General features: G+C 47.9%; 1 long non-coding RNA gene across 1 annotated transcript; it reads right to left on the bottom strand.

Annotated features, from left to right (window-relative positions):
* Positions 1-541: 541 nt before the first annotated feature.
* On the bottom strand, positions 542-16698 carry LOC146543137 (uncharacterized). The gene is made up of 3 exons (XR_014887289.1): positions 16346-16698; positions 2395-11059; positions 542-1326 (listed from the first exon to the last, which is right to left on the bottom strand). It is a non-coding gene; the product is annotated as an uncharacterized LOC146543137 (long non-coding RNA).
* Between the last annotated feature and the right edge of the window lie 6672 nt (positions 16699-23370).

Raw genomic sequence — 23370 nt, 5'->3', positions numbered from 1 at the left:
ATCAGGTGCTGAGTGAGGCTGCTGTGTGACAGCCTTCTCTGCAAGGGCTCTTTCCTTTGGTTGTTTCGAATCTCTTTTCTCTGTTGCTCTTTTCAAACTTGTTTTTAATTCGTTATTCTCTTTGTGGGCCTTCTTTATTACTATTCTACTTTACCAGAAGAGCCTGGATTTTATTCCCATCCCAGCCTTATTAGCATTTTGGTCTTTGATCTCTTTTTAAAAGGATTTACACTACGGTTTTATTATTCAATTTTCTGAAGTGCTTTTTCATATAATCTACAGAAATGGCTGAGACAAGAAAACTTCACAGAAAGAGAGTTGTTCCTTGGTCTGTGACAAAGGTGGGGATCTGTTTGTGTTCCGCTGCCTCACTGCCCCACATTGCATCGCCCCACACAGGACTGCTTCAACACCACCGCAGGACCATGGCTGCCCCACATCCTCCATGTGCATCACACACTGCCTGCCACATTGCACAACCTTTGGCAGCTCTTTGCTAGGAATCACTTTCTAATGAGCACAACAAAGTGATAACAATTAATGAGGAAGCAAAGCATTTATTTCTGAGCCCTAATTAACATTATCCCAAGCATTCTCTCAATGCTCTTTTGATGTCATAAAGCATGCTGGAACTATAAATGAGCTGTTCTCCCATTAACACTGCCATGCCCCCATCCCCTGCCTCTGTTGCCCAGACATTAACCGAACCACTACATTCACGGAAGTTAAAGGCCGCATCTTTGTTCACAACAAAATAAGATAAACAATCTGCAGGTGGATTTTGCTGTGATGTTCCAGAGTGGAAAAAGATTAAAACACCGTTAGCACAGTGCTCAGGCAGGGCGTGTGATGTAGGTATGGTCACGGCTCCTGCACCCGGTGCCTCGGGCTGCCCAGCTCCATGCAGACGCACGTTACCAACGCTAGGAGCTCATGCAAATCCTGTTTCTGAAGGGAAAGGTGATTCTAGCACCTTCCCACATCTACCATGCCCTGGAGGACGTGAGGCTGTGGGGCTCCAATCCTGGATCTAAAGTCTGAGTGCCTGCAAGCTGATGCCATGAGGAGATGCCCCTTCCTCTCTGATCCCTTGTGTCCAGGCTTCTGGGCATGCAGGCAGCAGAACAGCAGCAGGCCCTGAGAATGAGCACCCAGCTCGGTGAGGTGTCTGTTGGAGCCGTGTCAGCACATCGGCTGGTAGCACTTCTCTCCTGGCTCTGCAGTGATGGAGTTGCACATTCCCTTTGGATCTCGACACGGAGATGCACAATTTCCTGTTTTACGTAATCCAAATCCATATCTGTTCCAGCACAACTTGCATTTGCCCTGCAAAAAGAAAACCTGCAGATATATGCCAGGTTGTTACACGGAGATCAATTCACTGCCGAGGCCGATTGTGCTCAAACATAGTATCTGCCAAGTATTTATCTGCTTTGTGTGACTTGGGAGGTGCCAGTGAAACCTCTGTTCTTGATGGGGTAATGCACGCATGAAGGCAAAAAGAAACCCTGTGGCTTATACCACATCCGTTACTAATCCACCGAGCTGCATCACATCAATAACAATGCTAGAGAGCGGGGGAGCCTGTCTGGGCAAAGCCTTCCTGTGTATACACCCGAGCTGCTGAGCTCCACAAACTCTGGAACAGGAAAAATGCAGCGCAGGTGCACGAGGCCTCAGCCCAGCTGGGAACAGATCCTGTGCACTGCGGAGCCCGCAGGAAGGGAGAGTGCATTCACAAGGGCTGCACTGGCAAACCAAAGCTCTGCCTGTGTTCTGCGTGAGAGCCGCTGCCTGGTAGTTCCCATTGGTGCACCTTAGCAAGGGGCTGTGCGTGACAGAAGAGTGCCTCTTTCTTGTTGTTTGGCTTCAGACTGGCATAGATTCAGCTTTTTAATTCACCACTTCCAGAGATGGAGACATGGGACAACTGGTGCCCAGAGCTGTGCAAACCAGGATCTGCTGTGGGAGCACCTGGCAGCTGCCAGGATTGGAGGGCTCTGTGTGTACTGCCCTGCCTTTCCATGCACCCCATGCTGCTGCTGTCCTGGCACCTCCCCACCAGCAGCCATACAGACGGTCCAGCACTCATTTGTGTGTGGAAATGTTTTAATTTTGCAGAGAAATCTGGTGGCAGTGTCTGTGCAAGGGGAGCTCTGCTGAGTGGAGCTGCCCTGTGTCACGGGCATCTGGAAATCAGGGGCCGCCTAAGAGCTCCCGGGTGCAAAAAGACACTGTGCCCACACTGCTTGTCATTAACTCCCATTTAAAAGAAGAAGGAAGCTGTGCAAACCATTAGGAAGATAATTGGTCTCTTCTCTGTGTTTCAATAAAAGCAAGGGACAAAATACCATGTATGTGAAATAACTACTTTAGGATAACAGCACTCGTCACCTTGACAACTCGGTCAGAGGTCTCGGCATGGCGGTGCCTGCTCAGTGAGGTGTGAGAAATAAAGGACGCCGGGGACAGGGGGAAGATACTTGTCTGACCAGCGGAGATGTGAGGACCACAACAGGCTGTTAGCTGTAGGATTTCTAAACAGAAAGCAGATTTCGTGGGAAGCGTTAGAAAAATAACCCCTGCGGAGCCGGCAGAGCACCGCACGAGCAGCACGGCTACGTTCCCACTCAGTGCCAGCTCAGCCGTGATGGGTGAGCACTGTGCTGCTGGCAGCAGGGAGCGGGCAGGAACAGCGGGCAGGGCCCAGCATGGGCAGCACCACTATGCTGCTCCCACAGCATCGCCGAGCCCTGGGAGGAAGTGTGCGGGGTCTGCGCAGTGCTCTGAAACACACAGATGCATAAAACAACATAATATTACAAAGAAAAGGTGACAATGTAACATACTAATATGAACAGACATGAAATCAATGGGAATTTCTATTTAGGTAGGAAATCAATAGGAATTTCAAGGTAGGAAAAAAGGAAATTACTTACCTTTAATTTGAGCTCTCTTCAAGCCTGGTTCTCCATAGATCGGCACTGGGCACCATGTGGCACACGTGGGGATGGGGACGTGGGGGCGGTGATGGGGTGGTGGCACTGCACCCATCCAGAGCCCGATGGGGCACCACTGGCAGCCGATGCCCAGCGAGGGCAGAGCTGTTCGTACAGCCCTGTTGAGAAGGGAGAGCCCGCGGGCACTGGGCACCGGGATGCTGCAATGACAGTCCTGGGGGTCAGTTTCCAGTACCCAAATATTGCAATGAGCACGCACCAATGGCAGTGTTTGTCATACGACCCATTAGTGGGGTAAAGTTGTGCCAGACAACTGGAATGGCAGCTCAGCCCTTGTCCTGCTCAGCGATCATGCAAATGCACTCAGTGGCCCATGCAGAGCCATCCTGATGTCAGTGTGCTTTGGCTGAGCTCTGCGTCTGGCTGCGTGATGCTCTCAGAGATATGAAGGCCTCCATTTGAGACCCTTTGAATTGGAATATGTTATGAAAGTGAGAGATGATGATTATTTTGTTAAAAGGAGAGCTAGCTGCATCTCAAACTCTGCCCCTTCAGTGACTGAAAATTAAAAGACTTCTGGAAGTAAGTATTAGTATTCCACAAAGGATCCTGAAATCACCTCCTGATGTGTTTGAAGGTGGAAACAATTTTAAGCCATTGTTTCCAGATACATTTGCATGCAGCAGCAAAGCCTGATGTACCAGCATTCTGCATTTCACTCATTCATGAGTGCTAAAATGGTCTGCTGCATTTTAATTTAGACATAATAGGAGGGAAGTACCAGCTTTGGTAACAAGTGCAAGAGATTGGCTTCCCCCATAACTATAGAGCCCTCAGTGCAGATGTATTTCTGGCTGTGGGAGCAGGAGGCAGTTCTCCATATCTTCTGACTCCAGGACTTCAGCTGCCATAAGACCTTCACGGTGTCCAAAGGAGCACTTTTTCCCTGGCTGCTGCCTCCTCTGGCAGTTCAGCCTGTGGAAGGCAGTGCAGAAAAAGGGCAGAACCCATCTGGTCCTGGATGTGTTTCCCAGGTTGTGTTTCCACTTGTCTGTTATAGCCTGCCTGAAATGCACATTAACCCCAGGTATAATGGCATTGATTCGTACAATCAACAAGGGGAGATATTTTCAACAGAATAAGAACAAAAGTGAAAAATAACCACATACTGAGGGTTTTGTTGGCAGTTCTCTTGGTTCCTCTGCCAAAGGTCCATACGATGCTCTCCCCCACCATGGAGGTTTTAGAGACCTCCTGCAGGGTGGTATCTGGCAAAGTGCTTTAAAAAAAAACCACAGTAGTGAAGTGTGGGCTTGCAGTGTAGTCTGGCAGTTGTCCCAGCTTGGACCCCGGTTAGACTGAAAACCAACAACAAATCAGCTCCACTTGCCGAGGACGCTAAATTGAGGTGAGCGCTGAATGAGCTAGCAACAACAAAAATCCAAAGGGTTTTATCATCTTTGCAGCAGTAGGGACATATGGTAAATAAAATTTAATGCTGCCAAATGGGGAGAGATGCACAATGGCCTAAGAACCATAAAGCAAAGAGCAGTATGAATGGAAGTGAACTGGTGTAAAAGGGAGGGTACTGAAGAGAAGGAAACAACTGAAACCATTACAAAAACATCAGATGCATCCATGGATGTTTACTATGGCTGCAAAACATCCACATCCCCAGCAAAGCCACCTGCGTTGCTGGTGCAGTGCCACTCAGAGACCAGTTCCTGCAGACCTATTGTTAATGTTGCTTTTCTCCCTCCAAAAGGGACCTTGAGCGGTGCCCTCAGCCCTGGCAGCAGCAGCCAGAGCCTGCCCTCCCCCAGCATGGGGGGCCAATCTAGCACATCATCTCCTCCCCTCTCACAGAGCAGAACTCACCAGAGAGCAGCCCTCACTGCCTGGTTTTCATCTGGACTTTCCCATCCTCTGCTCAGGTTCTTTACCCTGAGCCAGGCTTTAACTGCCTTGCTCTCCTGGGGCAGCAGGACTCATCTCGAGCCTGGGTTGCACCGTCATTTAGAGAAAGGTACAAAGGGCTTCTTTTACCTTTAATGAATAGCACCTCTTTTTTTCCCACCATGGAAACCGCAGACACCTCTTCACATTTCCTTACAACACCATGCTTGTGCCTAATTAAGCTCTATTAATACTAATGAACAGGCTCACCATAGCCCATCACTTTAGTTCTTAATCTAATGCCATGTTGTGACACTTGTTCAATGATGATTTCAGCCCATGAATCAAATCATTGTGGTTCAGCCCGTATGCACAGCTCCTTTCTCACATGGGACCGGAGAGAATTCTAGTCCAGGAAACAGTAGAACTGGTTAAGGACCTTTAAATTAAATTATAAGCCAAACCTTTGGCCCCACTGTCCCAACACAACTGAGCGTCCACGAGAAGTGCTTCTGCTGAGGCTTCAGCCTGGACACAGGTCCTATGGGAGCACCCTGTAGGAGGCAAGAGCCGGCACAGCAGGACGGCACTGTTAGCGAAGGAGCCAGAAATCTCCTTTTTTCCTTTTTTTTCCCCCCCTTCTCATCCGAGAGATGAATCAAATCAATTTGTTCTGAGATGAAAAGTTCTTCCTGCACTCTGCTGGCTCCTAGGCTGAATGTTTTGTTTAAGAACTGTAAGCTCTGAAATACATTTCGTCTTCATTGCCATAGGTTTCATGGAAACAGAAACGTTTCCTCTTCCTGATGTGTTTCCATACCCTGTCAGTTTTGTAGGATGATGCATGATTTAATTCTCCTCATACCTGCAGACTATTTGCAAACTTTCTGTTTTCCTTGGGTACCGGCTTCCCTGTTGTAAAGAGCCATAAGGAATTGTGCCTGCGCTGCATGCCGGCCCATAACCTGCCTCTGTCCTTTGAGGCTTCTGAATTATTCAGGAGGGAGACTTCACCCAACTCTGGAGTCTCAAATAAGAAACATAAAAGTTAGAAACACTGAGATATTAAGAAGTACTGGAAGCGAAAAGAAGTATTTCAGCCAGAGTGATTTATGTGTAAAATACCTAAATAAACTGCTGTACTGATCGATTTGAATTGTGTTGTCATGCCGGTTGGCAGAAAGAGATGAGATTTTTCAATATGTTAAAGTGTAAATGTTGTTAAAAACACAGTATTAGAAGATTAAGATTCTGACCCTTTACGTTCCAATGATCGTAAAAATAAGACTTCCAGCCCATTAAAGAACAGCTTGCCGAGGCATTACACTGAATCACTCCACCACTAGGATGTTATAACCCTGTTCCAGCTTATTCATAGGCATCTGCTTATGTGGCATCTACATCAAACTGTGAATGCAAATGTAAGTCGGAGGGCTTGGATGTGCTTTAATAAACTCTGCCAGATTCCACCTCATCACCTCTGAGCTCAGCGGAGGAACGGAATGGTGCTGGCTGTGGGACATCTGCGGGTCCTGTGGAGACACGGCCGTCCCAGGCACAGTGTGGGGCCCGGGGCTCCCCGCCTCCGCTTCCTCTCTCTGATTTCATTCATCTCACATTAACCTTGCTGGGTATTGCTGCAGGGAGCAATCAAATTCTGGACAACTCAATAGAGAAAGCCCCATTGATTAAAGTTAATTAGGCCTTGCTTTGTAGATGGCCATAAGACAAGTAGCTGCCCTGCTCTGTCCCACGTAGCTGTGTCCCCTCAGAATTGGCATGCCGTCTGGGGACCGGGGGTCAACACGTGCACCTCAGCTCAGGGAAGATCTCATTTCCAGTAAGCGTTCAGGTTACTGGCAACTGTGCACAGAGGAACGCTGCTATCACTCGGTCCAGGTCATGCTCAGCAGTACCGTGCACACTGCTGGGGCTCTGCAACAAACCGTTCCCCACGGAGATTTAGGGGTGCCCTCATGTGTCCCGGAGCACTGAGGGCTGGTTTGGGGCCTTTTTGGGTGCTTGGTGCCTGTGCTCCCCACAGCAGCACCAGGGCGAAGCCAGCACCGCTGACCCAACCGTCGCTCCTGGGACCACCTCTGCCACTGGCTGCTGCACACCCGGCCCGGCAGGGCTTGGAGGAGCAAGGAATCCTGGAGCACTGCGCAGCTGCACCAGGCTGAGCCACAGCCGGGGCCCTGAGGCTCCTCTTGTGCCAAGGAGAGGCAGGGAAAGTGCCCGCTGGCTCACAGCATGAGCTACAGAGCCTTCCAGCAGCAGCAATTATTTAATTTAATGGGGAGAATCCAAGCACTGGAACTTTTCAGTGAGATTTAATGTTTTATGACAGACAGAACTTCTCTAGTGGAAAACCTTGGTTTTGTATCCGGGAAGTTACGCAGGATCACAGCGAGTGCAGGTGCCCCAGGAGGATGTGGAGGGAGAACCGGGCTCCTCTCCCCGTCCCATCCCCCACACCTCCCCAAGGGCTGTTCCCAGTATTGCCACTCCTCATCCCATCCCTGGCACAGTGTCCCATTGCAGCCCAAGCAGCCTGAGCCAGGCTGGGTTCCCCAATGTCCTGTGGCCGCCTGGCTCCTGCAGAAACATGCAGATTCTGACTCTTATTTGAGGCAGGTCTGAAACAGCAGCGAAGGTTATTGAAAACATAACCAAAGCTCCTCCTTATTTCATTAAATACAAATGTGAGTGGGGTCATCAGTTTTTATAGGGACTCGTAAAGCATCCTTCTTGTTCAAATAGGCTATCAAATCACCCAAGGCTTCTCTCCATGAGGAGTGCAATAAAACCACAGTTTCTTCTTTAAGAAACTCATCTCAACATCATAATAAAATAACCTTAAATAATACAGTATGGAACAGTTTTTCAATAACATAATTATAGGCTTCCATTTTTTTCCTGGCAGGTCATTTCTTGGTATCTATTTTGGATGCCATATTGCAGAGGAAGGGGGCAGGGAGGAGAGTAGGGGATGGCTCTGAAGCATGTCCTCAGGTCACAGCAGATCACCTTGCCTCGCCTGTGTGCCACATGGACATGAGGAATGCAGGGTGAGCTGGCACCACACCCTTCTGTAGATGGGACAACACAGCCATGGTGTGGTCATGGTCGTCAGGCAGCATGCAGGCCACGTTCCTGAGACCAAGCATCTCAGTGCAGTGCAGACCCACTGTTGAGCAAGCTGGGCAGCACAACAGTGAGCAAGAGTTCAGGGGTCTGTGTGCTGGTGGAGGATGGAGAAACACCACTGATGGGACAAACATGGAGCAGGGCATGGGCAGAGCCCCCAAATTGCCCAGAGACACTGAGCTGTCCTTCCCCACCGGGAGAAATATGAGTCCCACAGGATCAGGCATATTTGGCAGATGGATTAAAATATTTAGCAATATATCTGCATTCTGCTTGTTTTGTTTTTTGATTTTTTTTTTTTTTTTTTTTTGCATAATTAGTAGCTGACCTGCCTGTGTCGTGGTGTGTCTCTCACCCCCAGGAAATGGATTGCTGGACAGTGAGTGGGTGTGCAGCCAAGGGCAGTGATGTCTGTGCTGCAGACCCATCACATAACAGGATTTTAGCCCTGTGGTTATGCACCTAATCCGTATCTGTCCTTTGCTTGGAGTAATGACCTGCATTTTAATGTACAGGTGTTCCTGGGGTGTTATCGATTCCACATGGAAATTCTAGCTTAAATTTTGGGCAAGGTGTATTATTTTTTGCAAGCTTGTATCTGAAAATTTATTCACAAGTGGTGGTTAGATGTTTGTAAAAGGCTCTAAATCTGAGCTACTTCGGGGCAGCACATACAAAAAAATCAAACCAAGGTGATGCAATTTTAAAACCATCTCCTATAAAATATAACATGTGAGCACACGCACACACTGAGTCCCCACACTTGTACATCCGTGTAAAAAAATCAATCCGTGTACATCATCTGCACATGTTTGCAGATAATACGAAGTTGTGTTTAAGAAAAGAGAAAGAAAGAAAAGCCTCAAGTGGCAGAGCAGTTAAGGAACTCCTAGGTGTTTTTAATAACATTGATCAGACCAAATGAAAAAAGCCAGAGCACTGGGAGACAGGAGCAGCCAGCAGATGCTGACATTCTATCACAGCAGACACATATTGACTAGCGGTCTGAACAAGTCACTCACTCATCAGCGGCCAGCCTGATTGAGTTGCCTGCAGCCAGTAAATGAGCCTTCCATCCACTATGGGTCGAAATGAACTGCAATCTTTTCAGACCTCGTTGTTGGCCAAATGAGAGATTTAAAACCCCGGAGGACTCCAAATGAATTTACCAAGGAGCCACAGTGACTAACAAAGCTACAATACATCAGAGCGTGGGGCACTGGGTATTACACTTACCGCTCGGTGATCAGCGCTGGGTATTACACTCGCTGCTCGGCGATCAGCCCGCGCTGAGCAATGCAGAGGTAACCAGATTAACCAATGTGGGGAGTGTAAACCTTTTATGGTTTCTTTAAGGATTTAAAGATTTTGATGAGAAAACACTACAAGCTTCCCAGGGGAAATTTGCTGTTATTGATTTAATGTTTGCTTGCATGCTACCTGTCAATTTTCCAAGAGCTTCAGCAACAAAATTCTTATTTGATATTTGACAGAACTCCTGCTAGTTTGCATGAGCAGAGTAGTGCAGACAGCAAAAAGGAGAGGGGTGGTGCTCCTCCTGTGCCTCAAGGACTGATCTCAGGCCAAAGTTAATTCCAGGACTGCCTGAAAGCTCTGAACTCTACAGAGCACACCAAGGGACAAACATGACCAGCTGGATTTGTCTCTGAGATGGGAAAGGTTCAATCTCACTTAGGGTTTGGTTGTCCCACATGGATGCCCCACACTCATGCAAACTGATGTACATGCTCATGGACTTTGTGTATTCACGATGAAGGAGGATCCTGCTTACCCTTCTACCTGACTTAGTCTGAGATCAGAAAGTTGCACTTCTCCAGGCCCATTCTGACATTGCTGGAAGCACATCTGCTGTGCTAAACCCAGAATATGAGAGGAGCACAAGACCTTTGAGCAAACACTTGCAACAAATCATTCAAGTATCTCTAAATGGCCAAGTGTTGAGCTTAACCTGAAACCAGTGCATGGACAATAGAGGTTATGAAACAACAAGTGAGCGCTCCCTCCCATGTTCCTTGTGGGTATGAAAAGGGATTTCTTGGGATTTCTTCTATCTGAAAGACTGAACATGCCCGGAGGGAAGCAGAGCTTTCTGCCAGTGCCTGCCGCTCGGAGAACAACACCGGTCCCACCGGACAGTGATTATCCCATTGCTAACATTTCCATGATAACAAATTGTCTGATAGCTGTGGAGACAAATGCAATGCTCTCTCTCTCTTACAGCTAATTCCTCCCCCCATGCAGGTGCTGACCTCCTGTCACTGGCTCAGGAAAAGCACCGCACACAGTGATTCTGGCCAAGCACTGCTCCCCGCAGACCCTTGCCAGCCCTACAGCTGCTCCCACCGCCCAGCAGCTTCCTGCACTCAGTGCACCCCAGCACCGCACATCTCTTGCAGGGTTTCTGCATCCCAATCGAGCGCAGTATAGTGGTTTGTCATCTTGATTTTTTTGCTGTAGTGTCCTGGAGGAATATGCTCCAAAATGCCTTCAGCAAGAGCCTCTAATATGGCAGAGTCATTTCTCCTCTGCCTCTCACAATACCGGAGCAATGCAGTGGTTGCTGGCTGGAAAATTAGCCCAGGGAACTCTCTCCTCTGTCTGTCTCTCACCTCATTAGACTAGTGAGAAAATGTAATTGTAAGTCTCTGAGGCTTTCTCCTTGCAGGCTGGTGGGGGTTTGTGCTTCACAAGGGCTAGCAGTGAGACAGCTCCGCACCATGGCCGCCAGTTCAGCTCCCAGCAGAGCCTTCCTGCAGCAGCCACACTTCACTCCGCAGAGCTGTGCTCCTGCCTGGGCTGTGTGCAGGTGGCTCACCCTGCCCTGGCCCCCACAGCCTTCATCCCTGTGCCACTTGTATCTGTGGCCAAGTGCATGGCAAGGGCTGGGAGGGACATCGTCGTCGGGAGCAGTGGTGGAAGGACAGAGCCCTGGAGCGGGTCGGCCATCCCCTTGGAGACGCTCATGTTTCACAGTGCTGGAACCGGCCTGGAGCCTCCCTGAGAGACAAAGAGGAGCCTGGTGTGGGGCAGCCCTGGGAGAGAAAAAGTAATGGTGCATTCCACATTTTGGTCATCATTGGCTCCTCCACCACCAGACACCCCCAGAGCTGAGAAGCTCCTCAGCACTAACGGCACAGAGGTAAATCAAAGCAAGTCTGTGGTACTGCTGTGTTGCTTAAATTTCAGTCTACAGTTCAAGTCCTGACCTTCTGATTATTATGGCAGTATCTCTATTTTCTGAGCTATTCCACTCTAGATTAATATTCCTGCATGCTTTACCAACCCTGTGATTGCTAATTGCAAGCACCGAGCATTTGCTAGGAAGTAAAAACTCAAGTGTGAGCAATATGGAAGGACTCCACACGGGATGTCAAAATACAGAGGGATGCTATTTACACCAGCCCCCTGACACACGCATGTATGAGTGTGTATGTGGCAAGGTTAACAAAGATTAATACGTAGAGGCTGTTTTAGATGTTGAATGGGAAATGCTGAGGCTGAGTCTACCAAACACCTCAGAAATAACATGTCTGCCTTGTATTTTAAGGCAGGAAGCAACGCCTCAGCTGAAATCACTTAAACAAAAAGATTGCAGTGAGGGGCATAATGCAAGAAAGTAATAAGGTTTAAAACAGGTCAGAGCCCTTTCCCTGCTCCGCTGCTCCTGAGTGAGATGCATTATTTAATGGTCTTTGGTCACCGCTGATATACTGTTGATGAAATAGATGATTTTGTTCAAAAGAGCATTAGAGAAGAAATATACAATACTGCATTACATTCCAGCACAGTTCTCTCTCTGGTAAAAGCCAATAGATTGAAGGTTTTTCCTCTTGACAGGAAAGCAAAGCACTTGAAATGAAAAGTCTTATGAAATGGCAAATACAAATGGTAATAATGCTACCATATTCAAAATTAAATTGTTGTAATTTTAGTTTCTGAGCATGGCAAAATAATACAATATTCAGCTCAGGCTTGGGGAGCAAAACCCTTTGGCAATAGCAACACTGCCTCATGAGCTAACCAAACAATCTTTTATAAAAATGTGGAGGCTGATGGGTCTCTCCATCAACCATAAGAGCTGCTCGTGCTGTGGGTAGACCAGACATGTACCACATGGGTTGCAGTGCAGCATTTAACCTAGAGATGTCTCTCTTATAAGAAAAAAATGCCTTAACTGCCCAAATATGTTGAGTTAGAGTTGGGATCGATGACAGTATGCAGCCAGACCTCAGCGGTATCAAGACGGAACAGCTGTCTCTCTCCCTTTGTTTCACCTGAGCATTTCCAGGCGTGCCATGGAGCTCAGTGTGCCACTAGCTGCAAATCGCGCTGCAGAGCATCTTCCATGGCAAGCAGCCACTGCTAATTAGTGCTCAGTTGCCAGCAGCACTGAGTTTGGTCTGGATCTCACCGAGGCTTCTGCTCACCAAATTCACAGCAGAAGGAGTCTCCCGGACTCTATAACAAATGCTCAGGTGTCAGAGCCCACTTTTCCCACTGCTCTGCCTCTCCAACCCACTGCAAACAGCTCTTAGTATTGAATCTTTGTATTGTATCTGCACCATGTTTGCATAGCCTGCTGACCTTTCCAAGTAATGCCTCTTTTATAACCTTCATCTTCTGCGGGGTTAACACCAGCCCTGTACTTACAGACCAAGAATTCAATGTATAATGATAACGTGGAGCCCAGCTTTCCAGCCATGCAATTATTCTCTCCGTGTCCCTGTTTACGCTGTGACTTTCATAGCGGTTAAATGCTGCTATTTTCTTTTGCCAGGCCCTCGGAGAGACTTGAGTTTGCCCTCGACAGGTTCAAGTCTCTTCTGCCAACAGAAAGATATTACCATGCATATAAATAACGTGTCAGCCTTAGCAGAGGCTTTTAGCAGGGCACGTGCTGGAAGCAGTGCCAGGGAAGGGCTGTGAGGAGGAGAGCCCCGCTTTGCTGCAGGACATCCAGAGCCAGGGAGCAAGGCTGCTGTCAGCACGGCAGTCCTGCCACGGGCACTCCGAGAGGCACGCGCGAAGCTCCCGGGACACCGCCCGTGGGACGTCCTGGCTGGAGCCCGGCTGCAGCTGCCCCTGAGCCGTGGGCACTCACTGCTGCTGCCACATCCCGCGGGTGCAGTGCTGGTGCCAGCCAGCCCTGGTGTCCAGGCCCAGCCCGGGGGCTCTCGCGGGCCGGCAGCGCACAGCCGTGCCAGCCATCCATTACCCAGTAATGGGGAGATTGCAGCAAAAATGGCAGTGAGGGAAAGGAATACATCACTGGTAATTATCTCTAACCAGAAATCTCCTCCACTGCTCCAAGCCCCATCATTCCAGCCCTATTCTAATAAAGTGACACCTTTTTAATTATGGTAAGGACAAATCTGAAATTCCGGTAAGTAATTAGCATACATAATTTGCCATCTCTGACACAATGTGACTTTATCACAGGCTAGCTTGGTTCAAGGCAGAAGTGCAAGTCTGCTGTATATCCTGTTTTAATTTTAGAGGAACCCGAACTGTCCATTTATTTTTATTACAATGTATTTCTCGAGTACTTGAGTGGACAGCACTGAGAGTGCTCCGAGAGTGCAAATAAACAGCAGCAGCCTTGGAATGTTAAATTTAAGAGTTGTTTTCAAGAACAGGACACTTAATTTCACAATAAACTATGTTTTTATGTACCTCCACTATACCCACTCTTACTGAGAGAAGGAGCTAGCTGGGCCCATTTTTGGGTGCACAGCACCAATTGAGCCATTTAGCCTGGTTTATTTCCAATGAAAAGGAAATGCCCATCAAACCGGAAAACACTTTCGTGTTGCAATCAAATTATTTATTTGCCCTTCCAAAGGCTGCTTCCAGTTTTATTGTCTTTCTCAGCTCTCCCCTGCCATTTGCATGCCTGCTACTAGGGTGGTGTTTAGTTGTGACAATGGGCAGAATATTAAAGCCCATATACTGTGGCTGTGAGAGATTTTCCTTAAAAATTGTGATTTTTGCAGCAATCAGTGCACCATGTGGTAAGGTTCCTGATCTCTCTGCGACTCCCAGGGCTAATAATCTTGCAGCTAATATGTTTTTGAGATATTTTTATTCTGGGCTGAATCATGAATATTTAAGGTCTGAGCCCTGCAGTCCGGTTGGGATCAGTTCGACCAGCCGTATGGGTTTGTTTCTTCTTGACAAGCTGACAAGTTCTCCTAGGCTGTTTGTTTCTGAGTACGGGCATTCTGGAATGGAAATGGTGGTGGGTGCTCTTTGGAAGAGGGGTGGCTGCGTGCTCTGGGTGGTGTGCGGGCGCTCAGGCTCCAACAGCAGTGCAGACCCTGGCTCTCCTTAGGCACGCCCTTGGGTCAGGTAACACAGGTGGACATGAGAGCTCATGGACACATCAACACTCATCTGGAAGCCCATGGAGCCTCGAGGGCCAAAGCTCCACTTCAGCATTTTCCATTACTTTGAAAGAGATAGGACATTTCCCTTGCAGAAGTTTTATTTGGGAACATGATTTGGAGCAAATGATTAGAATCAAAGTGTCAACTCTTTTAGATTTCAAATGATGTCCAAAATGAAACAGAATTTTCAGAATTGTTTTCCATCAGAAGTACAATCGTGGGCTTTGGCCCCGAGAGAAGGCAGCAGGTGTGGCTAAGTTCCAGGGCTGCAGCTCCCCTGCTCACAGTGCCAGTAGATTGCAGGGCGATGGATGCACAGCTCTGCACCCCATTCCTCGCATCTGCACACAGCCCTCACCTCTCCCCTGGCAGGAGCAGAGCCCTGCTGCTGCAAACAGGGCTCCAGGTTTATCTTTTCTTGTCCACGGCAGCAGAGGGAGGTGCATTAATGAGGCAGGGGCAGCAGGCTCCCAGCAGCCTTCCCCTGCTTGAGGAGGAGTGATTGCTGCGCACATCGCTGGGAGGCAGGAGGATATCACCCTAATGTCTGCACCTCGGGACATGCCATTAAAAAGGCATCTGCGCTGACACAGATCTGTTGTTTATCAATATCCTGACAAGCATTTCCCTCGTGGCATGGAGGCACCTACATGGGCGGGGGTGAGCAGGGCCTGTGTAGCTGCACAGGGCTGAAAAGTCACCAAAATGGGGCCAAATCAAAAGGGAATGTGTGGGCATTTCAAAAACAAACACTCGCAGGCTGACCAAAGCATGATTTTTCATTGTCCTTTTTCTTCTTCCAAAGTCATTCTTCTATTTGAGCAGAAGTGATTTTTCCTCTCCTACCATCCCAGCCTTTTCCAAACTACCCTTCAACGTGGGAAGTCTCCCTAGGAGGAATCTTCTGGTCCCAGGGTAAAAGCAAGCATGCTCTGCCCGCAGCCGCTGCAGCCGCCAGTTTTGCAGAGCCCACAGATGTGGCCAGGCTGCTCCTCCCTGCCCGTTTTCACACCTCATCAGAACCTGTGCTATAATTTCCGTACTGCAGAGATCCTCAAAGTGCTGATGGGGCTGGTAGCAACTTCAAAGAGTCTGAAAATGTCACTGTATAATTTTCCCATTCGAGGCTCTAACCCACACCTCAGGACAGCACAGCAGTGCATAGACTGCTCTGGTTTCACACTGGGTGGGCTCTGGCTGCTCTGTCCCCCAGTGCTGCTGCAGGCGCTGCCCTGAGCCCCGCGCTGGGTGGGTGGGGGCTGCATTCTGCTGCATACACAAATGGATCAGCATGCCTTAAACTTCATATTACGTGTAGCCGCAGTTAATTAAATGTAAAATCATTGGGATAAAATTATCCTTTCATTAGAAATTAACTCACTGCTTAAGACTTCAATAATTACTTTTTTCTTCCCAAACCACATACAAAATGGTCAGTTAAACAGTATATGAAAAAAAATAGCTTAATGACCGCACAGCAATCAAGATTACTATTATTTAAGCACAAGCTATTAAGATGTGCAATGAGGTATTAGCTAATAAATTATCTTTATAAAATTAAATTGTAATTTTATCACAAATTTTACAGAGGTTATGGTTTTTAACGGACGCGTTTAGTTGTGGCACCGAGCATGCCGCTTTCCTTCATTACTTCACAAACACTTCGCATTTATGCCCTTTCTTCTTATTATTTTAATTTAGGAAGAGGCTCGATTGATTTATTTCCCATCTCTGTGGCTGCATGAGTTGAGGAGCCCCACAGCCCGGGCAGAGCGTGGGCAGCAGGGCAGCTGGCCCCAGGCGCAGCGTGGGATCGGAGTGCTGCCCTCAGAGCAGCACCGCACAGCAGCGCCCGCAGCTCCCTGCGCCCTGCAGCCCCCCCTGGGCATTTCCTGCACAGGGCTCCGCTGGGCAGATATCCTTGAGACTCACCTCTGTCTCTCGCTCAGGTCACGCAGAGATTTAGAGATCGGGAGCTGTAGTTAAGGTCCAGATCTGCTATCTGCAGGTGAATGATGGAGGACACATTCCCAGGACATGTTTATTGTCACCCAGCGGCCCGCAATCCCGCGCTCGCGGAGCCACCGCCGCTCCCGATATAATTCATGGGCTGACTCTGCTGGGGAGTGACTGATAAGGCCTTCACGCCGGGCTGGCCGGCCACATGTCTCAAGGAGACTCCAGAGGAGCTTCAGCACAATATAAATGTGGTTCCATGTCAGCCTCAAACCCCTGGAAAATTCCCCGTCTCGAGAGTGCGGCATTTTAAGTAATAAAACCATAGAGAGATTACAACAAAATGTGACAGGAATTTATAGCTCTCTGCATGAACCTTTTACCTTAGGATGGAACAAAGTTGAGGGGAAAAAATTGCGTGGTTCACTTAGGTAACCTTTCCAACAAGCTCCCCTCAGTTCCCAGCCCCACATTCCTCCTTACTGATTTAATATCAGGAAAAAGCCTTCCTGCAAGTGGAGCGGCAGGGCAGCAGGAGTGCTGCTTTAACCCTTGCTGCTCCCGCTGGGCTCCTCACCTCCAGCACAGCCCTGCAGCACAGGCAGCATGCGGGCTGGACCAGCAGTAACAGGAGGATGCAGCCATTGTGTTCTGTCCTTTCTCTTCCCTTGAGAGACACCAAAGATCTGATCGCATCTAAGATTTCTAAAGAAAAAGAAAGGGATTCTGTCTGTCCCTGTACTCAGTGGCACAGTGCCTTGCTACAGGAGATGTGTGTTTTTATTGCCCGTGAAAGGGTCATGCAGCAGAGCTAAGCAGATTCCTGGCTCTCCCTGATACTGGATTTACTGCCACTTTCAGCAATAAAGAGTGGAATTAATCCTGGGTTTACTAATCCAAAGAGTAAACAATATCCAGTGCAGACACTCGGGCAAGATGAATGCAGGGGAGTTAAAAGCGAGTGGGGTGAAATCATGCAGCTGCAAGCATAGAAGTCATTGGAGGAGCTTGAGTTCCAACATGCAGCATCATCAAACCCTTAATGAAGGTTTCCAAAGTCAGTACTGTTGGGAAGATATTATTTCCAATTCGTCATGAGAAGGGCTTAAATATGAAGCAAGCCTGGCGCTGGGCAGCAGTTTCATACCGTGCAACCTATCAGGTGAGGTCATATTAGCAGGAAGGAGGGACTGTTCACTTGTTTAAGACTTAGAAGACTAATGCTGGATTATTTATGCAAAGCAATACCTTCTTAGAAATCCCTGATACTGCCTATGAAAATGAATACATTCTAAGGCAGTTTCTCCTCAAACATCCCAATGCTTTACAAATTATTTAAGCTGTATTTGTGGATACAAAAAGAGAAGGAGCAGCAGCCGTGGTTCCTCTGATCCCAAGCCCTGTGCTGCTCAGCCTGCTGCCCAGCTGCACGTCCTGCTAGGTTCCGCAGGTCCTGCTCTGCCATCCTTCCAGGAATCACTGCTCTCTGCTCACAGGTCTCCATGTAGAGCTCCACTCCACAGCTCCAGCCAGCGTATGCAGCTCTGGGGACCCACGCCAGGCCAGTCCCTGCCGGGCCTCACTGCATGGCATCACAATGGGAGCAGAGTGCAGTAGAGCAGTAGCGCGTGCAGGTCACCATCCCACAGCCCCTGACAGTCCTGTGGAGCTGTACCAGAAAGCAGCAGCATGAGATTCTGCATGTTCTCCCCCTCGTTTTGTAACTTGAGGCCAAGCCTCAGAGGACAGATTAAAATTAACTGTGCAAAAGGGTGCATTTCTCTCATGCTTATTAAACGCTGAACACCTGAGCTGTGCGTGGCATTAGAAAGAATTCCCAGAGCAGCAATAGGGCAGCCCTCCCAGAGCAAACAGGAGGTGGGGGCATACAACTCCAAGAGGTGTGTGCAGCACTCTGTAACAAAAGATACAAGTCAGTCCTGCTGGTTCTGTCAGTAGAGGGACTAGGCAATAACTGAACTGCGGAGGGGAAATCATGCTCCAGCCCTAGGAAATAGCTCAGGATGCTGAGGAGTGCAGTGAGGGGAGGACTGCTCTCTGCAGCTTAAATAAAGTGAGAACTCTTGCCTTCAGTGAAAAAACCCAACACCTTCAGCAGCACAGCATTCCCATGCTGTATTTTTGTACATATTTTAAATTATCTTGGGTCACTGCAGTGCTTGTTAAATAATTAAAGGCAGTGAATGCGTTATTTACTGCTCATTTAGTGCACCAGACCCATCGCATCACTTTGATTTTTGATCCAGAAGCAACTGAGACACGGCCCCAGAGAATACATCCGCAGCGTTAATTAGCGTGGCACAGCACAAACCCGCACCACTGCTTGTCTCTGCAAGTCAGAAATAACATTTGATTGTTAGCTTTATTGGTTAATAAATTTTAAAAATATTAATTTCTATTTCTGTTGACAGAGTTTTATAGCTACTGCAGAGGGAAGTCCGCAACCACTTTCAGGGACCCTATTAACAACACCACCTGCACGCGTTCCCCGCGCGTAAATCTGCAGGAGCAGCAGCGCAGTGCACACAGCGTGCTCCCAGCAGCCCCACGTTCCCATCGCCCCCAGGAGCTGCAGGCACTGCCGTGTGCCGATGGTGCCCGCGCTGTGAGCCCGGGCTCTGGAAGTGGTGCACAGCCAGAGATCTGCCATCCACCCCAGGCCTGCAGCCGCCTCCTGCAGCCGGGAGCAGAACGACTCCTTTTTGCTGCTGAGATGTGGCAGAAAATGGAAAGGTTGGGAAAAAAGATCTTGATGAATGGAAACCTCTTCCTATAGAAGCATGTTTTAATTTGTCATGCTCATACAAGAATAAGTTGGTTCGGTAAAGAAAAGAGTACAAATTATCAGCCCTTCAAAGCTTTCCCATTTAACCACTTTATTGCAATACAACTGCCCATAACGTTTGCTTTTAAAGCCCATGATGCTGAGTGTAGTTATTACATTGCATACATAAAAGATGTTTACAATTTTATATATATATGTAAAATGTTGATCCCCTGGGCCACATTGATTTGTGCCGGCTTCATGGCTGGGTTGGTGAGGGAATTTCCCAAAGAGATGTGATTAGGCTGCAGGGAACTTCCATTCCTTTTTCTTTTTCTTTTTTTATCTCCTGCTTACCCAATTAAAGGGCCTACTTCGGATTCCACTTACATCAACATTTCTGGGCAATATCAGGGTGCTCTGAGCTTGGAAGACTGTGCCAAATACAGACTCACACTCTCTATTTTCAAAACACATTCTTGCTATAGATGAAGTTGAGTTGGTTTATTAGTCGCTGTTTGCTCCTATGTTGAGAGCAGAACTGGGATAAATTTGCTAACTGGGGCCCTGATGGTGGCGGGGGCAGAGCCAGGGCTGCCCACGTGCCCCACACTGCGAGGAGCTCAGGGCTGCCGCCTGGGGAAGGCCCAGAAGTATCTGTTTCATAAAACAGAGACATGAGCAACCGAGGGGACAAATAATTTCCCAGTAATTTGTTTTGGAATGAACAGCGGGTTGTAATTAAGATGGTATTCATTTTAAAGAAATTAACTGTTCTCCAACAGAGAAAAAAAAATGTTTTATAGTTTCAGTCTTCAAACTTTGACAAGCTAATCTTTATAGTGAAATAATAATGGGGAGAAGTGGTACAGATTTCTCACAAAAAGAACTGAAGGAGAAATGAACGCTGAGGAAGGAGGAAGCACCCAGACTGCACAGGGCCGGGCCGCAAGGGGCCGGGCAGGACTGGGCAGAAGCCAACCTGCAGGATGCTCACAGCACCAAGCTGGATCCCATCCTTCCAGTGCTATGGGCAGCCATGGCCACCCGCTGTGCCCATCCACCATGCCTATCTGCTGCCGGGGGCACTGCAGGAATGGGTACACACAAGGAACCCTGACAGCTTACTTGTGCAGTCACTGTGTGTCATCCTAGAGTCGATCAGGGAGGAAGTAAGCGGCCACATCTTCAGATATGCACTGCATTTAAGAACAAAATGAATATAGCAGCAGCATTTGCACTGCTTTTCCTCCCCAGAAGGAGAGCAGAGGGGTTTTATCTGTATATTATACATTTTTAAAAGACTCTAAGTGTAATCCAGGATATTAGACACCATTCAGCTTTGCACAGGTACCTGGCAAAATGGTTTAAACATTTATTAAATATAGAATGATAAAATACCTTGAAGATCACATCCAATCAACACAGTTTCTGCTGTGCAAAATCATGTCTCATTAATCTGTTAGAATACTTTGAACCTACCAATATATAAATGGATAAAAGAGAATATCTTGACATATTTTTAGACTTTCAAAAGGCTTTTAATGAGGTCTTCCCACAGGATTTCTTGGGAAACAAGATAAAAATGGGGGTAAGAGATACAGTAGCATTATGAATCAATAAGATGAACTAAGAGGAAGGAAACAAAAGCAGTAGATTGTGTTTTATTAATCAATGCGAAGGGTCACTAGCAGTGTGCTACATGGTTATGCACTCAATCTAATGGCATTAATATATTAATTACTGATCTGGAAAAGGAAACAGTTGTATAGATTATTTAAATTTGGAAAAGATCAAAGAAATTTGGAGAAATTTGGCAGAGGCAGTGGGATGAATGGCGTGAGAGCTGGGGAAGTTTCATGTTAATAAATGTGGACGCTCTGAAAAACAGAATTTAGGAAGCTGGCCATGCTGAGACCTCAAGCAACACAGTCCAAAGCTTCACCGCCTGTGTACGAGACAGCACTCGAAACCAGCTGTGTTGTCTGGGAGGGATTCCTCTCCATACGGGCATGCTCTTAGTGTGATGCTGATGTTGTTTCCCATGGCCCTAAGTAGGTAAAGCCACACACCAGCCACACGGGCACCAGCACTGGCAGTTTGTCCTCACGGGACAGGATCTGTAGAAGCTTGTGCTGCAAGCTCAGGTTTTGGGGCACTTTCTCTTATCGCTGTTCTGGAAGCCCTCCCAGTTAGGCACCAGTGCTGGGCTCTCAGTGCAAGCAGTGAGTGCAGCACCCAGAGTGGCACTGAGCAGTCTGTGCAGTGCAGCCCTGCAAGCGTGGCTCACCTCTGCAGGCCACATACAGTAATCAAACTTCTCACCAAGCTCGAGTTTCAGTTCCATCAAATTAAATCTCAGCGGTAGGGGAAAAAAAATCAATGGCTCCCAGCACAAAGCCCACGCTCACTGCATTCTCTTACAGCCGCCTGTACTTCTCCTGCCATCCTACTTGGGCTGTGCAGAGCGGGGCTGGGGGCTGGGGCTGCGGGGCTGGGTAGGGGCTGGGGGCTGCATCACCCACTCTGAGCCCCCGTGCTGCCGGAAGGCACTCAGCCCTGCTGCCCTTCGCGGTTCCTGCGCAGCAGCCCAGCGCTCTGGACAGAGAGCAGAGGGCAGCCCTGCACCCGTCGTGCAGCCATGGCCGTTCCATAGCAGCCCATGACCCTCAGTCCTGCACCAAGCCAGCTGCTGGAGCGGCCTGCATGCAAAACTCACTGCATTTGGAGACCTCAGGCCGGTTAACTATCTTGTTAAAAATAAATGGGTTGGTGATTTCTTAAAACTAGAAGAGTGTGGAAAGCCATTGCAAGGAGGATAATGCTGAGGTATTTAAAAACTAAAATCTGCTGCAGCCAATCATAGCAGCAGCAGCATTTGTCCTTTGGAGGCTGACTTTGATAGTCACTCATGGATGCTATAAACACAGGGGCTATGCTTGAAGCTGAGCAATAAAGTGACTGGTGCATTTCTTTTTACTTTATACACCACTGTATTGATTTTGTAGTTTATTTTTTCTTGGAGGAGAAACTAAGGTATTGCGATTTCATTTAGGTTCTGCATTATAATTTCCCCAATGATTTTGTCAAATGTTCCTGGAGGAGAACACCTTCTCACAGTGAGCAGGATTCAAAGACACAGAGCCGACTAATCCATACCTAATTGGATGAAATCGTTATGCACTTTCCCTCCTTTTGGAGGTTTTTCAGAGTTCCTGGTTCCTTGGGGATCCTAAAAGCCACTGAAGAGGTTATTATAGTATGTCCTCGGGGATGTTTAATACCCTAGCCCTGTTCAGACATGCAAATAATCTAATTCAAAAGCTTCCTAATTAGCAAGCCAGCTACAGTTCTGGATAAGGAGAGAGAGAGAGAGAGAGGGAGGAAGAGGGAGAGAGAGAGAGAGAGAGATCTAAAAGGACTGTGCCTTTTCCTTTTATAGTCTGCTATTGTGCAAAAGGCAGCATAATGGATAAAAAGTAATTGTTCTGATTTTAATTGCGATCCACTATTTATAGTTTTGTTCTGTCAACTGAATAATGAGAGGATTTTGTTCATCCAGCTCATGCTAAACATGCTGCAACTTAGTTTGCACAGAATGCAGCATACGCCTGGCATTTCCTCTTGGAAGCAAAATCTCCTATAGCAAAGATTGTCCAAGGAAAAGATGTTAAGCTCGTTAATGAATTAGCCATTTAATTAACATAATTAGAGATAATTATTTTCTTTTAATCTATTGCCAATTTTAGGACTATTAAACTAAACAATGGTGAAGCAGATCAAAGAGGGTCCTGTGCAATCACAGCAAAAGCTCTTGCCCTAAATAAGGTGTTATGAAATGTTGAGGTTGTGACGGGAGGGCAGGCAGCCCCACTGCAGAGGGGTGCAGGCTGTGACCCATCCCTGCCTGCTGCAGAGGATCCCCCAGCACACACTCACCCTGAGCCATCCCTCCTATTTTGTTCTGGGATCTGCCTGTAGGCTGGAGCTGTATGATGCGCTGTGCTGCACTGAATTGTGTGGCCAAGTCCAGGAAAAGATTGAATTTGTAAAGACCCAGTCAGGCAACTGGAATAAAAAGCACACAGATACCTGTATCCTTCATAAATAGAATGCAGTGGAAGCAAAGCACAGCGCTGATGCCAGCCCATACCTGTGCAGAGCAGCAATGGCTGCAGTGCAGAGCATCGCACAGCTGCAGGACCCAGACCTGTGG

Source organism: Meleagris gallopavo, chromosome 19, assembly GCF_905368555.1.
Source record: "Meleagris gallopavo chromosome 19, MGAL_WU_HG_1.1, whole genome shotgun sequence".
NCBI lineage: Eukaryota > Metazoa > Chordata > Aves > Galliformes > Phasianidae > Meleagris > Meleagris gallopavo.
This window is presented reverse-complemented; position numbering and strand designations above follow the sequence as displayed.